Genomic DNA, 15,922 nt, shown 5'->3' with positions numbered 1-15,922 from the left:
GTTTCAGAATGTGAAGATGAGCCATTTTCTCTCCATCGCCACTCACTGCAAAGCGGCCCTGAAATTGTGCCTCAACTGTAGGTGTTTTGTAGCTCACGTAGGCAATCAGCTTCAAGGAGGTGTCTCCCGGTGAGCGCTGATACCAGAGAATCGTGTCATAGCTGGAGATGTTGTGTGAGAGGGTCAGGTTGACTTCGCTGTTGGCTTTCCCCAAGACATAAGCCGGACTCTGAAAAACTTGATTTTCTTTACTGGGGTAAATTCCTGTCATAAAAAAAAAAAAAAGTTATTCAGTGAAGATTACATTTGTTTCCACAATCCTCAAAGTTTTCTTGTTCGACTGCCTAAAAAACAGTTATCAAATCAAAATCAAATCGAATCAAATTTATTTATATAGCACATTTCATGTACAAACAATTCAAAGTGCTTTCCATAAAATAAAAGCATTGAGTTAAGTCATACCTTTAATCCAGCATACAGTGATGATGCTTATGATGAGAAGAGATGGCTCCATGTTGCATGTCAGGAACGAACTGGAGTCTCTGCAGTACTCTGTAAATCAGAAGGAGGAGCAGGAAATGGTGTGTATAACTGAGAGCTCTTTTACATCAGCAACTTGTTTTTTGTGTATTTTTCTCCAGGACTAAAGGATGATGTACGTACTGATTTAGAGGAATATCTGTATGATTTAATATTAGTATTTATTGTTCATAAGAGTGCTTCATTTACGTGTGTAGTGTCTCCCTGATATTATACAGACACTGTATTGGCTTTTAAGATAAAGAGCAGTGTCACCTAGTGGTGAAGTTGGAGATGTCAAACATCTCAGGTGGCAACTCTTAACCCCCCACCATCTCGTAATAAATTGTACATGGTAACTTACAGTATATCAGTTGGCTAAATAATCTGCTGAAGAGAGAACAAGCAACTTCAACGTCAACAGATTAGATGGACAAGAAAAAATGCAAGATTAAATTACATTTCATGTTACCTGCTGAGTCATAAACTGATCTGCGTTCACTTCTTTGTCCCTGGTTCTTGTGTTGCTGTAAGCATCAGTTTTGTCTGTTTAGGATGGTTAATCACCACTACCTGTCATATCAGATTTAGGCCAGTGTGTGTCACTACTGGTATTTATTTGAACTCTTTCCATTGTTATAAATCAGAGGGAGAAATTAACCCTAAAGATGATTCCAGTTTGTGTGGAGAGTCATCTTGGAAAAAAAGATGAAATGATACATATAGAAAGATAGACGTCTTTATTAATCCCTTTGGGAGGTTCCCTCGGGGAAATTAAAATTATTTATATACAGAAATGTACAGGAGAGACAGAAGTGGAAAACACCCAAAACCAGTAACTGTATAAAGATAAAAAAGATCATAATAATAATGATAATAATATAATCTAATAGTAGTATACTAGTAATAGTAATGAAAATAGTAATAATAATAATAATAACAATAATAATGATGCAAATAAATAATAATACATATATAAATCTAAGTATAAAGTAAGATTAAAATTATAAAAGTAAGATTATTGCACACCACAGAGATTATTGCACGTTGGTTGGACAGACTGACTGACTGCCACTTGTCCTATAGTCCCTCTGTCCTGCTGTTACTTCTGTTGTAGCAGAAGTCTGCGGTGTACAGAGTGAAGAGGATGGGGGACAGTACAGTCCCCTGTGGAGCTCCAGTGCTGCGGACCACAGTGTTGGATGTGATGTCCTTCAGCCTGACGTACTGTGGTCTGTCGGTGAGGTAGCTGGAAATCCAAGCAACCAGGCAGGGGTCCACTCGCATTCTGGTCAGTTTTTCCTGGAGTTCAAGGGGCTGGATTGTGTTGAAGGCAATGGAAAAGTCCAGGAAGAGAATCCTGACAGTGCCGCTCCCCTGGTCCAGACATCATTTAGTGGCTAGAATTGTACCAAAAACACACTTGAAGTTCTCTAAGTGATTGTGAAGTAGTTTTGGCAAAATGTCTAGAACAGCTTGCAAAAAGAAAACTTTCTACACTGGTTTTGTGAGAGAACTTTTTACAATTTCTTAAGTGATTCTTTTTTTCTAGATGTCACTGAGGTAATTATTTGTGATATATTATGTAATAATAAAGATTTGTGTTCGATTTGGAATGGCATCAGAGGAAGATTGATGGACCTCAAGACCCAGACTAACTCGTGGAGCAAGAGCAAAAGAGAACTTTGGATCAGGATGCATTTGGATGCATGTCCACATTCAAAAGATGAAATACTTTTTCAAATAATTACCTGGCACGCAACAAAAAAGAAGGCAGAACGTTTTCTTTGATCAACACAGAGCATTCATTAAAAGCTTTTAAAGAACATATTATTTATGTTTCACAGGTTTGCAGATGTTAGTTGATACAGTCAGAACAGTCTCAGCTTCTGTATTCATGATGAGGATCAGATCATGGCTCGAATGAATGATGATGTGATGAAGAAACCAAGTGGAAGGAGGGAGTGGCTTCACATATTCTTGCTACTGTAGATTGCCTTCCTGGATGTATAAATCGTGCTAAACTGAGACACGAAGTTAAAATGTACAGAAACAGTGTCACTGAAGTGAGCTACGAATGCATCAAACTGAAAGGCAACCACATAGCAGCTGCTTTGGGAGCCCCTCTAAAAAAACACCTGCAGAAGAAGACTTGTGTGCAGTTTTTGTAGAGTTCAGAGGGGATTTCTGTCATTGTGCTTCTCGTGCTGCACAGTAGTAAACTGCACTGTAATTCACTCCTGCATCTGAGATGGTCAGAGATCCATTCTTTGCTGCGTCTCCACCCAAATCTCCAGTGAGACTGAAACCATCTTTATATTTGTCTTCCATTGTGACAGCTTTGTAGTTCAAATATCCAATGAGTTTCATAGCTGTGTCTCCAGGTGACTGCTGGTAGCAGAGCATCACTCTGTAGTCAGTTTTATTGTGGCTGCAGAAAATCTGCATTTTGTCACCAGGATTTCTGATGAGATCAGAGGGAGACTGACGGACCTCAAGACCCAGACTAACAGCTGGAAACAGAAAGACAATAGAACATTTTAGATAATGATAAATGGTAAATGTCATGAATTTAGTGATTTCAGACGAATGATTACCAGACAAGCAGCAGAGAAAGAGCAAACGGAACATGTTGACTGTCCCAACATAAAGGTTACTCAAAAGTCAAAAAGGTAAATCAAACACTGTGTCACAGAGTTTAATCTGATCAACACAGTGAGTGACCCAAATCCAACTGATGCTTTACTGATCTGACTAAAAACAAGGGAAGTCAACTCAGTATCAGCTGCTGACATCACACCAAGAGCTGGGAGGAGCTTGATCAAGTTCTAATTTAAACCCACTGATTCAGAAAATAAGTTAACTGTGAGTTTTTGTATGAGGGAGTGTTGGTTTGCAGGTGATGTGCACAGCTAGCTGCACAGTAGTACCCTGCAGTGTGTTCAGCCTTCAGGTCCACGATGAACAGAGAGCCGTTCTTTGCCGTCTCCCCACTCAGATCTCCAGTTATATTAAAATCTTTTTCAAAACACTTCTCAACTTCTGTGGTGCTGTGGTACACATGACCAATGCGCTGCAGAGCTTGGTCTGCAGGGCATTTCTGGAACCAGTACATTAGTCTGTAGTCAGTCTTTTCATGGCTGCAGACCAGCTGGATTTTGTCTCCAGGATTTCTTAAAGCAGTTGGGGTGTTTGGTCGACTTCAACTTCCAGATGAACACCTAGAAATAGAAAAAAAGAATTCCTGTAAATCTGCTGAAGGTATTAAAAAGTGAGATTTTTTATCAGTGAGAGAGGCAAAGTAAAAGAGAAAGAGTCAGTCTGATAAAGGTGTGTCTTAGTGGACACACAAACAAGACTGGCTTTAACTTGTCGCTGCACACTTATTCTTACAAACGCCCCGCCCCCTTTTCAAACCTGACAGTTAAAACTGAAGAAGGATTCCTGGAGCTCCAGCACCATCTACTGGAAAGACATAAAAGTCAAACAGATTCCTAAGTGCATCCTGATGAACTGGCAACCGGTCTTTGTTCAGCTGCTCTCACTCATTTTCGTCTCTTCCCTGTGAAGAAATACACACCGCTGTTGTGAGGCTGCAGCTTTTTCACAGTCACAGCCCCGGTCTCAATGCTGTCTTTGATGGCTGAATATTTGTCTTCAGATTCCCCACTGAAAGCTGTGCACAGAATGAGGGTTCTGGTCCTGGACGCTGCCTGTACCAGTACATCTGGCTGTGACCTTTACCTCTGGTGTGGCTGCACTTCATCTCCACTGAGTGGGAAACATAACTCCAGCTGATTTCAGGGTTCTGACTCACATCCTGACTGTGACCCGTCAGAGGAAAACAAAGAACTTCAATTACTTTTGCTCTGTTCAAAAAGTTGTTTTGGGGATTGCATGCAAACATTTTAAATGTAAAAATCTAACAATTATGATTAAAAATTATCATTTGAAAAGATAATTGTGACAAATAATAAATAAATATAAACATAAAATAACAAATGTAAACTATGAAGCCTACACATCCCTTTTATCATGTGAACCTGAGCCGAGCTATAAAGATAGGACTACAAATCGAAATATGTGAGCTATTATAGAGTTTTAATATTCAACAATGATATGCAGCCACCTCTGATCAAACATACTTGAGCTTACTGCAGTTTATAAAGAGAGGTGGGGGTTAAAGTCACTCCTCTACAGTAAGAACCTCCCATTTTAATCTGTGAGTATAATCAGAGGAGACCAACACTGGTTAGAATGCAGGTGCAAGGAGCTGAGAGCTATAAGAGAGATGAGAACAGAGAAATGTGGGATCAGGAGGTTTTTGTATTGAGCAGCAGTGATATGTTACACTGTGGTAACTAGCAGCACAGAAGTAAACTGCACTGCTGTTCATGCTGAGTCCTTCAATTGTTATTGTGCAGATTTCTCCTTTTTTTGCACCTCCTTTAATCTGGACATTCACTCCTTTTTCTACATTTTCAGCGCTTACATACAAGTATCCAAGGAGCTGCAGGTGTGTGTTGGATTGCTTGTACCAGAGGATTTGGTTGTAGCTATCAATTTGGTGTGAGCAGTTCATTTCGACTGTTTGCTTTTCTTCTTTGTACAGATCAGGTGGAGTCTGGCTGACTCTGTCACTGAGAGAGGAACCTGTGGAAAAGCACAAAGGAAAAAACACACAACATTATACGATGAAGGAGTTTTTAGAAACTAAGAAAAGGATCAATTTGCATTTAAAAAAACACAATTGAAGTAGATTTGGTTCATTACCTGAGACCCACATAAGATGAAAGGTTATGCAGATGCCTGTGATGATCATGTGGTGTTTCATGGCTGAATCTAAGGACATCCTTGTTACTGCTGCCTTGTTTGCAGTTCAGCTGATTATTCAGCTTTCATGTCAGGGCTCTTATCCATCAGGAAATGTGTTTTCAGGTGGGCGGGGCCTTCGAGCATTGTTCTCCTTTCAAAGTAACACAATACACTACAGACATACTGCCACCTTACTGTATGAATATTACTGAAATAACAAAGAGCTGAACTGAAGCCCAAACCCTGGTGTTTGTCCAGTCTGAAAGTCACATTTTTCCATCAACTTCCTGGATCACCTGTTTGGATTAAACTAACACACTGATGTGCTGCAAACTAAAAACAGCTGAATGAGGATATAATGTAAATGTTGGTCATCATTCCTAAACCTCACAGGCTGCAATGCTCTGAAAACTTTGGCTACTTGATCATTAAAGCAGATATCTGATAATAACAGGGTTTCTTTTTCAGTCTGAAATTCACTGATGCTGAACATACTGAAATATTGTGATTCCATGTTTATGGGCCTGTTTCTTTTTCAAACTACAATTTGTTGTTTTTAAACTTTCCTCAAAATTTGCAAAGAAACTAAAAGCCCTTGTATTTGAGCTTTATTTAGGTCTTTAGTGGTATTTTGTGTATTAAATGGGGATATTTCATGTCAAGCCAACCCGGTGATTCCACAGGAACTACAAATATCTGAGCCATTATAGAGTTTTAATATTCAACAATGATATGCAGCCACCTCTGATCAAACATACTTGAGCTTACTGCAGTTTATAAAGAGAGGTGGGGGTTAAAGTCACTCCTCTACAGTAAGAACCTCCCATTTTAATCTGTGAGTATAATCAGAAGAGACCAACACTGGTTAGAATGCAGGTGCAAGGAGCTGAGAGCTATAAGAGAGATGAGAACAGAGAAATGTGGGATCAGGAAGTTTTTGTATTGAGCAGCAGTGATATGTTACACTGTGGTAACTAGCAGCACAGAAGTAAACTGCACTGCTGTTCAGGCTGAGTCCTTCAATTGTTAATGTGCAGGTTTCTCCTTTATTTGCACCTCCTTTAATCTGCACATTCACTCCTTTCTCTACATTTCCAGTGCCTGCTAGCAAGTATCCAAGGAGCTGCAGGTGTGTGTTGGATTGCTTGTACCAAAGGATTTTGTCGTAGCTATCACTGTTGTGTGAACAGATAATTTGGGGTTTTTCTTCAAGTGTTTTGTACATTTCTGCTGGATCCTGTTGGACTTTGTCACTGAGAGAGGAACCTGTTGAAAAAAGATCAGCAAAAAGCATTATCAGCACTGATGAAACCAGAAAAGTGAAAGAGTGATTTATTTATTTACTAAAATCCTGATACAGCATTAACCTTAAACAGAAATGTCTGAATTATTTTGAGGTTGTTACCTGAAAGCAGCATGGTGATAAAAGCAATGCAAAGAAGAAAGATTAGCATTTTCTGTTCTCCAGATGTTTGGTTATGTTGAAGAATTTAGTTTATTTCCCTTAATGCATCAGCAGTTATACTGATTATTTCCAGCTTCTTTCTGAGTCAACCCTCCAACAGCATCACCAAACATACATGAAATCATCAGATGGGTGGTGTCACAGCTGTTCCTCCTCTCAGTTTGTAGATTAGCATGAAAGTCTGATGCTGCCACCTAATGGATATAAATTACATATGTGGAGGCATCTGAGTTGTAATACACACATGGAAAATGCACATGAGGTTTTTGTATTGAGCAGCAGTGATATGTTACACTGTGGTAACTAGCAGCACAGAAGTAAACTGCACTGCTGTTCAGGCTGAGTCCTTCAATTGTTAATGTGCAGGTTTCTCCTTTATTTGCACCTCCTTTAATCTGCACATTCATTCCTTTCTCTACATTTCCAGCACCATAGCGAAAGTATCCAAGGAGCTGCAGGTGTGTGTTGGATTGCTTGTACCAGAGGATTTGGTTGTAGCTATCAACTTGGTGTGAGCAGTTCATTTCGACTGTTTGCTTCTCTTCTTTGTACAGATCAGGTGGAGTCTGGCTGACTGTCACTGAGAGAGGAACCTGTGGAAAAGCACAAAGAAAAAAACACACAACATTATACGATGAAGGAGTTCTTAGAAACTAAGAATAGGATCAATTTGCATTTTAACAAACACAATTGAAGTAGATTTGGTTCATTACCTGAGACCCACATAAGATGAAAGGTTATGCAGATGCCTGTGATGATCATGTGGTGTTTCATGGCTGAATCTAAGGACATCCTTGTTACTGCTGCCTTGTTTGCAGTTCAGCTGATTATTCAGCTTTCATGTCAGGGCTCTTATCCATCAGGAAATGTGTTTTCAGGTGGGCGGGGCCTTCGAGCATTGTTCTCCTTTCAAAGTAACACAATACACTACAGACATACTGCCACCTTACTGTATGAATATTACTGAAATAACAAAGAGCTGAACTGAAGCCCAAACCCTGGTGTTTGTCCAGTCTGAAACTCGCATATTTCCATCAACTTCCTGGATCACCTGTTTGGATTAAACTAACACACTGATGTGCTGCAAACTAAAAACAGCTGAATGAGGACATAATGTAAATGTTGGTCATCATTCCTAAACCTCACAGGCTGCATTGCTCTGAAAACTTTGGCTACTTGATCATTAAAGCAGATATCTGATAATAACAGGGTTTCTTTTTCAGTCTGAAATGAACTTATATTGAACAGACTGAACCACAGTAATTCCTTTATTATGTGCCAAGATAAAATCAGTGATGATTTCCTCTTCAAACTACAATCTTTCTATCCTAAACTTTCATGATATCGAAAAGAAAAACAACAACTAAAAGCTCTTGTACTTGAGCTTTCTTTAGGGCTTTAGTGGTCTTGTTTGTTCTAAATGGGGATATCTAATGTCAAGCCAACCAGGCAGGCAACAGGAAAAGGAGAAAATGAATCATTTTGATTCTTCTCATGTAAAGGTTTTTCAGAGGTCCTTTGATAAATATGTTTTTAGCATGTTTAGCTTGTATACTTGAAATCTCAAAGATAGGACTGCACAAAACATGTGAGTCATAGAGTAGAAATAATCAACAACCAGAAGCAGCAACTACTGACTATCAATGGTTGAGCTTGCTGCAGTTTATAAAGAGAGGTGGGGGCTAAAGTCACTCCTCTACAGTAAGAACCTCCCATTTTAATCTCTGAGTATAATCAGAGGAGACCAACACTGGTTAGAATGCAGGTGCAAGGAGCTGAGAGCTATAAGAGAGATGAGAACAGAGAAATGTGGGATCAGGAGGTTTTTGTATTGAGCAGCAGTGATATGTTACACTGTGGTAACTAGCAGCACAGTAGTAAACTGCACTGTAATTCACTCCTGCATCTGGGATGTGCAGAGATCCATTCTTTGCTGCGTCTCCACCCAAATCTCCAGCGAGACTGAAACCATCTTTATATTTGTCTTCCATTGTGACAGCTTTGTAGTTCAAATATCCAATGAGTTTCATAGCTGTGTCTCCAGGTGACTGCTGGTACCAGAGCATCACTCTGTAGTCAGTTTTATTGTGGCTGCAGAAAATCTGCATTTTGTCACCAGGATTTCTGATGAGATCAGAGGGAGACTGACGGACCTCAAGACCCAGACTAACAGCTGGAAACAGAAAGACAATAGAACATTTTAGATAATGATAAATGGTAAATGTCATGAATTTAGTGATTTCAGACAAATGATTACCAGACAAGCAGCAGAGAAAGAGCAAACGGATCATGTTAACTGTCCCAACATAAAGGTTACTCAAAAGTCAAAAAGGTAAATCAAACAATGTGTCACAGAGTTTAATCTGATCAACACAGTGAGTGACCCAAATCCAACTGATGCTTTACTGATCTGACTAAAAACAAGGGAAGTCAACTCAGTGGCAGCTGCTGACATCACACCAAGAGCTGGGAGGAGCTTGTTCAAGTTCTAATTTAAACCCACTGATTCAGAAAATAAGTTAACCAGAGTTTTTGTATGAGGGAGTGTTGGTTTGCAGGTGATGTGCATAGCAAGCTGCACAGTAGTACCCTGCAGTGTGTTCAGCCTTCAGGTCCACGATGAACAGAGAGCCGCTCTTTGCCGTCTCCCCACTCAGATCTCCAGTTATATTAAAATGTTTTTCAAAAGACTTCTCAACCTCTGTGGTGCTGTGGTACACATGACCAATGCGCTGCAGAGCTTGGTCTACAGGGCATTTCTGGAACCAGGACATTAGTCTGTAGTCAGTCTTTTCATGGCTGCAGACCAGTTGGATTTTTTTCTCCAGGATTTCTTAAAGCAGCTGGAGGTGTTTGGTCGACTTCAACTTCCAGATGAACACCTAGAAATAGAAAAAAAATAATTCCTGTAAATCTGCTGAAGGTATTGAAAAAGTGAGATTTTTTATCAGTAACAAAGATTACCTATGAGACAAAGTAAAAGTGAAAGAGTCCGCCTGATAAAGGTGTGTCTTAGTGGACACACAAACAAGACTGGCTTTAACTTGTCGCGGCGCACTTATTCTTACAAACGCCCCGCCCCCTTTTTTATTATTCCTGGAGTATTCCTGGAGCTCCAGCACCATCTACTGGAAAGACATAAAAGTGAAACAGATTCCTAAGTGCATCCTGATGAACTGGCAACCGGTCTTTGTTCAGCTGCTCTCACTCATTTTCGTCTCTTCCCTGTGAAGAAATACACACCGCTGTTGTGAGGCTGCAGCTTTTTCACAGTCACAGCCCCGGTCTCAATGCTGTCTTTGATGGCTGAATATTTGTCTTCAGATTCCCCACTGAAAGCTGTGCACAGAATGAGGGTTCTGGTCCTGGACGCTGCCTGTACCAGTACATCTGGCTGTGACCTTTACCTCTGGTGTGGCTGCACTTCGTATCCACTGAGTGGGAAACATAACTCCAGCTGATTTCAGGGTTCTGACTCACATCCTGACTGTGACCCATGAGAGGAAAACAAAGAACTTCAATTACTTTTGCTCTGTTCCAAAAAGTTGCTTTGGGGATTGCATGCAAACATTTTAAATGTAAAAATCTAACAATTATGATTAAAAATGATCATTTGAACAGATAATTGTGACAAATAAGAAATAAATATACATAAACATAAAATAACAAATGTAAACTATGAAGCCTACACATCCCTTTTATCATGTGAACCTGAGCCGAGCTATAAAGATAGAACTACAAATCGAAATATATGAGGTATTATAGAGTTTTAATATTCAACAATATTTGCAGCCTCTACTGACTATCAATGGTTGAGCTTGCTGCAGTTTCTAAAGAGAGGCGGGGGTTAAAGTTACTCCTCTACAGTAAGAACCTCCCATTTTAATCTCTGAGTATAATCAGAGGAGACCAACACTGGTTAGAATGCAGGTGCAAGGAGCTGAGAGCTATAAGAGAGATGAGAACAGAGAAATGTGGGATCAGGAGGTTTTTGTATTGAGCAGCAGTGATATGTTACACTGTGGTAACTAGCAGCACAGAAGTAAACTGCACTGCTGTTCATGCTGAGTCCTTCAATTGTTAATGTGCAGGTTTCTCCTTTATTTGCACCTCCTTTAATCTGCACGTTCACTCCTTTCTCTACATTTTCAGAGCCTAAATAGAAGTATCCAAGTAGCTGCAGGTGTGTGTTGGATTGCTTGTACCAGAGGATTTGGTTGTAGCTATCAACTTGGTGTGAGCAGTTCATTTCGACTGTTTGCTTCTCTTCTTTGTACAGATCAGGTGGAGTCTGGCTGACTCTGTCACTGAGTGAGGAACCTGTTGAAAAATGATCAGCAAAAAGCATAATCAGCACTGATGAAACCAGAAAAGTGAAAGAGAGATTTATTTCTTTTCTAAAATCCTGATGCGGCATTAACCTTAAACAGAAATGTCTGAATTATTTTGAGGTCGTTACCTGAAAGCAGCATGGTGATAAAAGCAATGCAAAGAAGAAAGATGAGCATTTTCAGTTCTCCTGATGTTTGGTTATGTTGAAGAATTTAGTTTATTTCCCTAAATGCATCAGCAGTTATACTGATTATTTCCAGCTTCTTTCTGAGTCAACCCTCCAACAGCATCACCAAACATACATGAAATCATCAGATGGGTGGTGTCACAGCTGTTCCTCCTCTCAGTTTGTAGATTAGCATGAAGGTCTGATGCTGCCACCTAATGGATGGAAATTGTACTGATGTTTGGGCCTCTCAGATGTAATCCACACATGGGAAATGCTCATGACATTTTGTATTGAGTGATATCAGTAACAGTGATATGTTCCACTGTGGCAACGAGCAGCACAGAAGTAAACTGCACTGCTGTCTTTCAATAGTTCATGTAAACTGCATTTTTCCATAATCTTCCTGATCATCTACAACCCTTAAGCAACTGAATGATTTAAGGCTTCAGATATTTGCATTACTTCTGGTATGTGGTCGTCTGAGCAGATAACTGATAAATAACAGCTTTACTTTAACTTTTCAGTCCAAAATTCATTCATGCTGACCAGACTGAACTACTATAATTTCATGTTTTTATGCCTACAGACAAACACAATTCAGTTATATTAACTAATTCAAAACAATGGTGCACAGTCGTGATTTTATATTATTACAATATCTAAATTTTGTTGACGTGAAACTGCAAAGATACCCACAAATGTTCATTATAAGATGATCGAATAATAATTGTCTGGATATCTTTAATCCTTTTGATAAATTAATGTAAGTATTTTGGGAAGGAAAAAAAACCAATGCATTTAAACTTTGTGTTTTGTTTTTCCCATCTTTGGCCTCCTCACAACACTGCCAAGAATTGGGGGAGAAAAAAAATCATGAAGTGGGATTCTGTGGCATGGTAGGGGGGTCAAATTGGTGTCAAAATAGCAACATAACAATAACAACATAACATTGTCAGATTCCAGGGTTCCATGGTGCGCTGCAGGTGTTCAGATCTTTATCTGGATGCTGAGTTTTTGTATTGATTCAGGGGAAGTTGTTGCACTGTGCTGACTGGCAGCACAGAAATACACTGCACTGTCATTTACTGAAACATTTGAAATAGTCAGGTTTGAAAATGCTCTGCCATCTCCATCAAAGCTGATCTTTCCTTTTACGTCGTCCTCTGGATAGGGGAACTTCAGATTCAGATATCCCAGGAACCTCAGAGCTCTGTTTTTGTCTTGTTTGTACCAAAGGATGCGCTCAAAGCCAGACACATCGTGCGAACAGTGGATCTCACTGTCCACAGATTCATCAGCTTTCTTAATCATGAAAGGAGGTGTTTGGAGGACATTGTAGGCTTTAGAAGCACCTGTTAAGGAAAAAAAAGAACAGTTGGGATTTTTTCTTATTTATAGAGCAAGAAATTAGAAACTCTTTGAGGTCTTTTCATGGTGTAGCTACTCACCATTATTCACAGGCAGGTGAAGTAAGTGCAATATGAAGACCAGGAAGAACATGTTTATGGTATTTAGAGGTGCTTTCTCTTTCTCTCCCTCTCTTTCTGAGATATGACCTTTTAGTTTACACTTTATAGGCAGAGGACGGGATTTTGTCAAAAGTCCAAGTGTTGGGCGTGAACATGTGTTTGTTTTCTCACTTTATTTGACCAGATTTGTCTCCCCCTGCTGGTGTTTGCGCCATGTTCAGGGACAATATACCCACCCACAAGTTGTCATTTGGGGTTTTGTCATCATTTAAGTATGTGTCATTCAAAATGGAGATAAAACAATCTTCCATACTTTATATCACCATTTATAAACCACCACAGAATTGTTTTATTGATGATTTTACTGAACTACTTTCAATTGTGTGCACTGCTTTTGACTGTTTAGTCATAACAGGGGACTTGAATGTGCATGTGGATGTGAAACTGCAGTAACAACTCTCGTGTCCTGTTTGCTACAGTAAACAGATTAACAAACCCTCCAGTTTCACTGCCTTTAGAACTCATTTCTACATCCAAGTGTAATGAGTTTGCAATATACTTTAATGACAAAGTTCAAGGCATTAAAAATGCCATAATTTCCACAACACAAATAACTACTCTGCAGCCAACTAGACACCTAGAGCTGACACATTTCACACCTGTTACTGACAAAACAGTCGAAGAGATCATCTGCTGTCTGAGTTCATCAACGTGCTGCCTTGATGAGTTGCCCACTAGATTCCTAAAGTCTGTGCTGAGCAGTTTGTTACCACAACTCGTTCATCTAGTCAACATCTCACTCCAGACTGGAACATTTCCAAAAGCCTTAAAAACCGATGTCATTAAGCCTCTTCTAAAGAAGAGCAATCTTGATGCCACAGTAGATACATTCTGTCACTGCATCGAACAGATCAGTGTGTGGATGCAAAACAATTTTCTCCAGCTAAACTCAGACAAAACTGAAATCATTGTCTGTGGCCCACATAAACAAAGAGAAAGTGTTATCAGTTACCTTGAGACTCTCTCTCTAAAACCTAACTATCAAGTTAGAAATCTCGGGGTCATATTGGACTCAGACCTGAAATTTAACAGCCATATTAAATCAGTAACATCAGCAGCTTTTTACCATCTAAAAAACATTGCCAGAATCAAAGAAATAGTGTCTAAACCAGACTTAGAGAGACTGATCCATGCGTTTGTCTCCAGCAGGTTAGACTACTGTAACGGCCTGCTCACTGGGCTCTCTAAACGGGCTGTAAGACAGCTGCAGTACATCCAGAACGCTGCTGCTCGAGTCCTGACTAGAACCAGGAAATACGACCATATTAGTCCAGTGCTCAGGTCTCTGCACTGGCTTCCTGTTGCTCAGAGAATAGACTTTAAAACAGCTCTGCTTGTGTACAAGTCTCTTCATGGTCAAGCGCCAAAGTACATCTCTGACATGTTAGAGCCATATGAACCAACTCGGGCTCTGAGAACCTCAGGGAGGGGTCGCCTGCTGGTGCCCAGAGTCAGGACTAAACAAGGTGAGGCTGCGTTTCAGTTTTATGCTCCTAAAATCTGGAACAGTCTTCCAGAAGATGTGAGACAGGCCTCAACTCTGTCAATGTTTAAATCCTGGCTGAAAACAGTTCTATTTAGCTGTGCATATGACACCTGAAAGTATTTTATCTGCACTCTTCACTTTTAAATTAATTAATTAATGATTATTTTCTATGTTTTTCTTTTCTTATTCTTTTATTTTATTGCCTTCTTGTGATTTTATGTAGCTGTAAGGCGCTTTGAATTACCTTGTGTACGAATTGTGCTCTATAAATAAAATTGCCTTGCCTTGCCTTGCCTTAATAATAATGAGCGTTTATCAGTTGAATGTTCCTTGTTTCGGTGTGTTAGTAATACCATGACTTTTGGATTTCATGTTCATTCATTTCTTTTTCTCTCTTTCCCTCCACATTTGCTCCTGTTTTTGTGCTCTTCTGCTTGATCAGTGTGTGTCCTGAGTTCTGTTTGTGGATGTACTTTGATAACCTTCCCTGCCGTGTCTTTGCTTTCTTTGTCTTTCTCTCAGATAAATCCGATCCCTAGTTTAGTCTACGTCTGAGTCCGACACATTCCTTAACAGGACCTTGCTCGATTAGAGAAAAGGTGGGTGTTCATATCTCCACATTTAAATTTCTGATCGGGTTAGATGAAAGACCAATATCAGCTGGAGAGGGTGATACAGGTGCACGGAGCTGGGAGCTGAACAGAAGAAGATGAAAGAATTCTGTTGTTGAGAGGTTTTTGTACCGAGAAGCAGTGACACGTAGCACTGTGGTGACTAGCTGCACAGAAGTAAACTGCACTGCTGCTCGCAGTCAGCTCCTCAGTTGTTAATGTGCAGCTTTGGCCTTTAGTTGCACCCCCGTTTATCTCCACTTTCACTCCCGTCTCTGGATATCCATCATTTACATTCATGTATCCCAGGAGCTGCATCCGACTCTGCTTTGATTGTTTGTACCAGAGGATACGTGTGTAGTCCTGAATATTGTGTAAACAGCTGATATTGGCCTTTTCTCCAGGTGTGCAGTACATCTCAGCTGGAGTCTGGTGGACTTGATCGCTGAGAGAAGAACCTGTTGAAAAGAAATATTAAAAAAAAAAAAATGAAACTACATGGAAACACTTTAAGATAGAGACAGACAGGATTGCAAATGAAAAGAGAGACCTGTTACATATTGTGGGGGATAACTGATGTGATCCTTTGATTGAAATGAACAATTCTCTGCAGCCCAATTTCCAGCTAAAGAACCATAAACACAGCTTCTGGAAGAGCAAATAAAACTACATTACCTGAAACTAGCATGAGGTTAAAAGTTATGCAGAAGAAAAGGATCATGATGTTGAGTTTACTGAAGAATTTTAGCATCAGAACGTGTGATGCCCTGTGTCTATAACAGCATAAACTGCGATGCTGATCTATCTCTGAATCTGAAGAAAGCTCAGACAAACAGAACCCTTTTTTGGGTGGGTTGAGTAAATGTGCCTCCGCCCCTTCCGAACATTAACACCAATCAACCAGCACCACACTGCTCCTTCTGTGGTTAGCTGTGGCTGTTGATCTGAGTGTGGTAGCTTTGTTGTCTTAGAGACAAAGAGGAGGGGGGACGATGA

This window comes from Odontesthes bonariensis, chromosome 17 (genome assembly GCF_027942865.1).
Source record: "Odontesthes bonariensis isolate fOdoBon6 chromosome 17, fOdoBon6.hap1, whole genome shotgun sequence".
Lineage (NCBI taxonomy): Eukaryota > Metazoa > Chordata > Actinopteri > Atheriniformes > Atherinopsidae > Odontesthes > Odontesthes bonariensis.
This window is presented reverse-complemented; position numbering follows the sequence as displayed.